The sequence below is a fragment of the Bidens hawaiensis genome, unplaced genomic scaffold, assembly GCF_021521415.1.
Source record: "Bidens hawaiensis isolate Kalapana, Puna unplaced genomic scaffold, B.hawaiensis_p1.1 tig00024272_1, whole genome shotgun sequence".
Classification (NCBI taxonomy): Eukaryota; Viridiplantae; Streptophyta; class Magnoliopsida; order Asterales; family Asteraceae; genus Bidens; species Bidens hawaiensis.
Genome location: NW_027493825.1, coordinates 306,416 through 313,781, shown reverse-complemented (window position 1 = coordinate 313,781; position 7,366 = coordinate 306,416).

Below are 7,366 nucleotides of genomic sequence, written 5' to 3'. Positions count from 1 at the left end.
ACTGCAAGTCAGGAGTAACAAGGATGACCCAGAAAGCAAAGACGATTCAATAAAGTGCGTGCATATAAGAAGTGTTCCTTTTTCAAGGAATAAGCTACGTTTCGGGGACGAAACCTGTTTAAGGAGGGAAGACTTGTAACATCCCGAAATTTCTAAAAAATAATATTTAATATATTATTTATTTATGATGGAAAAGTTTACTTGAGTTAGTAGAGAATTAATAAAATAACAAGGATGGAAGGATAAGTAGGCTAATTAGATGGAGTTAATTATGGACCAAAAAGGAAAGATGGGCCTTAGGTCCATGGGCTTAAGGGAGTATAAATACCCCTTAAAACCCTAATCCTTTCCATTTTCATACATATCTACACCATCAAAACACACACTTAACTCAATTCCCGTTTTTTTAGAAAACCACCACAATGACACAAAGTGGCAAAGTGGCATAACGTTATACGTTATTAAAGTGGCAAAGTGGTAGGGGTAAATAAGAGGTTAAGTGGTAAGGTGAGCAGGTTAGATAGTGGACTACGTGTCTTCGGATACGTGTATGATGCATGTAGCGGTTGCATGATAAGTTGCTTGATTAACTAGAACTCGCTCAGCGTAGCTGACTTTTAGTATGCACGTAGGTGAGCTGATTATAGAGTTAGCATGAGGATGGCACATGGCATGGATTGAACGGCTGGCATCTGAAGATAGAAGAAAAGATGTTTAAAATATAATGTTTCTTTATGGTATTAAAGAAAAGATATAATGTTTTGTAACGAATGCTTTAAGTTAACGTTTCTGCGAAAGTTTTAATTAACTCTGATTGTAAGAACCGTGTTTATGAGTAAATCCGACGCTAAAGTAGGGCCACCGGGAACGGGGCCTTAAAAATATTTTAATAATAAATTACGAGGTTAATATCGAGTTTGAATATTATAACGTTATGGAATTTTGAGTGTTATTAGTATATTTTATTTTGAAAAGAAATATGTTAACGAATTTTAAAGTTTAACGAACGAAAATATGTATACATATAAAATATGTTTTACGAGTTTAAACAAGACTTGACGAGTTTGAAATTTATAACGATTATGAATTATGGATCTTTAACAGAGTTTTAGCTTGAAAATAATTATGTTAGCGCATTATAAAGTTTGACGAAATAATAGTTTTTAATATAATATTAATTGGGTTTCTAATGAGAAACTTAACGGGAAACGAAAGTCGGAGTTGTGAATGTTTGGTTTTTTGAATGCAAATACTAAAAAGGAGTTGAAACAATTATTATTTAAATTAAAAAGATTTTTATTTAATTTTTAATAAATTTTATTTGATTTTTAACATAATATATAAAGCTTAAACAAATGAAAACTGTCATGACCCCGGATTCGAACTCGGGTCCTTGTGGCCAAAACCAAAGTGACTCAACCACTAGACCAACTTGCTAATTGTTTATAATGTGAAAACATTTACTTATATATTACTACCAAAAACATCATCTTCTTCATAAACAAACCCTAAATTCAATTCGTTCAAATCGTTCAACCCAAACTAAGTTAGCGGTTTTGTTAGACGGCCAAAAACAATACGAAAGCATATAATTTTTACCTCAAACCGTGCCGGAATGATGGAGAAAAAGACTCGCCGGAAAATAAACTTTAATGATCCAAACGAGATATTTAGAGAGTGTTTTAGATTGAAGTGAGGATTGTAGAAAGTTTAGTTGATGTCCAGTGTCCTATTTGTAGTGTCAATTGGAGCGTATTACGTTTAATGATTGTTAATTGAGTTTAAAATTATTCCGGCCGTTTCGCGACGGTTGCGGGTTAATTAATCTTATATGACGAGTTATTAACGCGAATTGACGGGTCAATAGGAGTCTTTGGCCAAGGTCTAAGGTAAAAAAAAACCATTTAATTGGATTAAAACGAGTTAAAATGAGGTTTAACGGGCTTGCCGGAACCGTTTTCTGGTCGCCGGAAAAACGAGGATTAAGGGAGATGGCTGCTGCTGCATATTTATTATTGTTATTATTATTATTTGAATTTAATTTATGCTTTCACCCTTTGTACTTTCATAATTCTTTTAATCTTAATTAAACCATAATTACAACTTTAACCTTGAACTTTTGAATGTTATAAAAATGATATAAAATTTATATGCTTTAGTTTATTTTCATGTTATACCCGGATAGTTCGGGACTCATTTAAGAAAGCATGTTTGAACTTAGAGTTTCGTTATTGAACGATACAAAATAGAAAAACAACGAATAGTGACTATAACACGTCGTAAATATTATTAAAAAAATAACGGTAATTATATAATAAACGAATGATACGAATACATCGAAACATAAAAATGAATCAATTGACGAACATAAAAAAATACATAAAACGATACTTGTATTATATTTATATTAATACATATATTTATCGATTAAGAACCGAAAATTTAAAGTGGGTCGGATTTTTGGGTTTGAAAAGTAATCAATGTTACATAAACCCCCCCCCCCCCCCTCCCCAATCCCCACCCTTCTTTTTTTTATTGTGAAAATTCCTACCGCCCCCTTCAAAAATTTTCAATCGCACCCCTTGAACTTGTCGTATATGAAAGTGAAGAGAGAACAAAGAGAGTTACAATTTGTATTTTGGAGAAGAAAAAGCATTTGCGTGTCTTGCTTGAAAAAAATGGTGGCCGGTGAAAAAGAAAAGAGAAGAAGAAGAGACAAGAAACATCGATATCGGTGAATAGGTTTTAAAATCAAACTGGTGGATAAAAGTTTAAAGTCCGTATTTACTGAATTGGGCTGCATATTTTTATCAATGGATAACATCAATATGTAATTTGGGCCACGAATTTTAATATTAAAAAGTGATTTTAGGCTGGTGAAAATTAATTTGATTTCCTATATTACTATAAGGAGTAGTTAAAAGTTGGTCTTATTCTGATTTATAAGGTGGATCATTTAAAATTGTTCTTCAAAGGTACTGGGTTGGTGCTATTTGAATCTACATTGGGCCTGTAAACCGGAAATTAAATTGAAAATCAAAAAAAGTTGGATTGCCATGGTGATTTGATGGAATGTTTCAGTGTAATTTGGTCGTATTTGATTTAAATATGTGAATTCCATTTGACTTGAGCATTTGACATTTTAGATAGGAATACTTTATAAGTCATATATTATTTTCAGATATATGCCTCTTAAGTTCCTTTTCGGTGGTTAAAAAACGTAAAAAGAGGAAAATAGAGAAAAACTATGTATTGGCGTTCAATAAATAAAAAAAGAAAAAAAACTATCTTCAACCTTTGGCGTTATGTTTGTTTCCCGGTTTGTAACACACTACATTGATTTCACAAAAACAATTGCTAACTTGTAGAGCAAACACAGACTAGCGTGTTATTTGTAGTCTACCCATACTTGACCCGTCCCAAATCTAGACCGGTATTTTTTAATATCTAATGTCAGACAATTAACTAAACAAATTTTCGCACCCCCCTTTCCTTGAAAAAAAAAATGTTGGGTCCGCTACTAAGGGTAGACTTATGGTACCCAAATTTTCATTCAAATAAAATGTGATGTTTCATTATTTATCTTAGGAATCTAAAAAAAGAGGTAAATGCAATTTGCAACCCTCCGGTCAATACCATGCAGCTTGAGACCCCAATACCATTACTGGGTAATTGGCGCCTTGATATATGAAACCCTAGCATTTTGCACCCTATCGTTACCCACAATGAGTTTTGGGCGTTTTAAAAACCTGTAAGACCAAGGATAACCTTGTAATTTCACACCTAAAGTTTAAAATCCTAGACGTTTTAACCCCATGGTCTTCATATTGCGGCAACTCAAACCCCTAAATCGTCGTCATTGTCGCCTACCTCCTTCATCGCCGTTGTTACGTGAGCTTTGATCACCATCCTTGTTTGATTTCAACAATGGCAATCCGTATGCATGCAATCTTCAACACTTGATTGTTCATAGGTAAGGTATTTGATCCAAAATTGAACCTAAATCCAACTAAAATTTAAGTGAAATTTAACCTTTTGCAGGGAGGGTGGGTGTTAGGCTAATTGCCACCCGCGAACACCTTCGATAGGCCTTGACAGTGGATATCTTGAATAATTTTTGGATATTCCAGATATCTGAAATACTTTTTAGTTTTTATTATTTTTCTTATTAAATAATAAATACTATTTTTAATAAAAAAAAATTGAATATCCAATTTAAACACCTAAATGAAACCTGGTATTAGTCCATCACTTGTGGCCTAGTGGTAGGAGGCTTGAGTTTCCTAGTGGAGACCTAAGTTGAATCCCCGCTTGTGTCATTTTTGGTGGATTGTGGTAATGAAGGATTTGAGCTAGGCCTTGTGCAAGGTTTTTAGTTCGAATCCCGAGCCCCCACTTGGGTTTTCGTCCCACCGTGTGTTACACCAGAGAGTTCTACTCTTGTGGCGGCACAACGACTATCAAGTGGCAGCCAGCGGTATAGTTTACATGATGAACGCCCAAGCCAAACTCTAAAGCCAACTTGGGCTGGTTAAGACAACATAGTTTGACCAGTGTGGAGCAACGATACTCTTCAAATTTAGAGTGTGTGATAGTATAATCACAAGAAATTCTTCGTTAAAAGTTGTCACACCCCGACTTAGGGCCTAGACGTGTGACCAATAGTTGGTACATCTTTTCTAAATACATCAGAGTTGCGGGTTTGTTTTAGCGGAAGTCATTACTATAAAATATTCTTTTATAAAATACCGGGTTAAAATACCCATTTGATGTTTATAAAGCTTATTTGAGAAATATATTCTTTTCAGCAGAAGTCTTGAATAAAATATTATTATATTGAAAATTCGTGTTTAAATACCTGTTTGATAATTCAAATATCAGTCTTTTAGAAAATATAATTCTTTATAGTAATTTAAAATAAAATATCTGATCCACCAGATAGCATCTAATGACTATATCTCCAATTTTCTATCTTGTCTTGCTTGTCTGTTCTAATCTTTCTGATTTCCTATAAAATGGGTGAGAAAATACGTCAACACACAGCTGGTGAATGACGTTGACTCTTTGTAAAAATCTTTTCAATACCTTTGTGAAACCAACAATAATACCTTTGTGACTTGATGTGGTCTAAATTATATATAAATTTAAAATATATTTCCTACATGTTTAATTTGTTTTTAGTTGGTTTTTATTGAATATTTTTCGTTCATAATTCATATTTAAAATTTATAGGTTTAAAGAGACAATGAATAAAAATGAGTATTTTTACTAAACATGAGACAAATGAGTGAAGAATTTGAATAGTTTTCTCACTAGTATCACTATTATTATTATTATTATTATTATAATAGAGTAAAAAGAAACATCACGTAATCTATTTTTTTAATGTAGTTAGAAAACTATTATTTTAATATGAATATATTTGACTTACAAATATGCAATGCCTGTTTGTTTCGTGTAGTGACAACAATATAAAATGCATGGCGTTAGTCGGCTCCACCGAAATAAAAGAATCAAATTGGATGAAATAAGTATCGTTGGTCCAAGATAAATCGCTTTGTCAAGCCCAATACACGAATTATGAATAGAGGTATCACAGCATAAACTTGGAGAAGAAGTTTGGAACATAATATAAAAAGAGGAAAAAAAACCCTACGGCTAAAAAGGTAGCTCGCACAACAAAAGGGGAGCTGCAAGAGAATCTTGGCTAGAATATTAGTTTTAAGAGAGTTGGTAGCAAAGAATATTACCTTTTATTTTATTTTTTTTGGGGTGGGGGGGACAACAGCCGCCACTTCGGAGAGGAGACAAGGAGAATAATTTTAATTTAGAGTCTGACACAGAAGACTTTTGTGTTGGCAGCTTTGTTACTAATAGTTTTTGGGAACCATTGGCTGTTTTGGAACAAAGACGCAAGTGGAAGAAATAAAGGAGGACAGGCACTAGGGTATTATTATTCTTTGTGTTTTTTTTATTTCAAAGCTTATGAACATATTGAATACTCTTAATTTTTCTTTGTTTTCATCTATTATTATGAGTAGCTAAATTATTTGCACTACCTCGTTTTGATGAATATTGAGATTGTTTAATGGTTTATTTGGTTTTGATTGATCACATGACATATTATTATTGAAAGACTTTATTTAATTTGATCTTTGGTGTGTTAAAATATTGTTTTTAATTAATTATTGCATATTGATTCCGCGTATTACTTTGATTGATTGATTTTGTGTCGTTCGGTTAGGGTTCTACGTTTAGATCATAGACTTGGTGTTTTTGATCTTTTCATGGTTAGTACTACCATAGGATTTTGAGTGCAATTAATTATTAAAATTCAATAGGTTCACCTTACTTGCGACCGAGAGGTAATAGGGAGTCGGTTTGTCTCGCGTCTTTATTCGGTTAGTTTAGAATTGCGTGAGAGCGAGTTTTGATCTTGTCCGGTTTAGTTTTGCGTGCAAATAAGTGTATTAGATCGGATTAGATTTTGTTACATCTTTATCCCTAGAATTGCTAGTACCAATTTTAAGCGGGTTTTGTGTCGTTGAGTCCGAGATGAGATGCGTCATTAGGGTACCTTAGTAATCTTCTTCCCGGTGCATTTATTGTAAGGCCCCGTTACCGGTGCTCTACTTTGGACGTTGGATTTACTCGTAAACACAGTTCTAAATATCAGAGTTAATTAAAACTTTACGCGGAATATAAATCTTTCATAAACATCACATATCAAATCATAAACATGTCTTAAAACATTCTTCTTGTCTTTCAAAATCAAAACACAGCTTATAAAACATAGCAGGTCTTCAGATGCCAGTCTTTTATTCTTCTGCCATGTGTCCCATTCATGCCACCTGTCGCATCCTACTCACCTGCGTGCATACTAAAAGTCAGCTACGCTGAGTGAGTTCTAGTTAATCATACATCATACAATACAAACACTTACCTTCAATCATGCATCCGAAGATACATAATAATTATTTTATTAATTTACTTTGATTTCATACTTTCATACATACGTACATACTTTATTACTTTCATACTTTATGTTTACTGTCCATTTTATCTCAGATATTATTAGGGTCTGATCCCTTTTCTTTTCTATCTCATATATTATTAGGGTCTGGTCCCTTTTTCCTTTGTCTATCTCAGATATTATTAGGGTCTAATCCCTCTTTACTTCTCTATCTCAGATATTATTAGGGTCTGATCCCTTTCTTTTCTATCTCATATATTATTAGGGTCTGATCCCTTACTTATTCGTCTTCGTACATACTGTCTTTACATACCCGTAACATACATATACTATCGTTAATCATTATTACATACTCATATGTTGTACATATATATATATATATATCTATATATC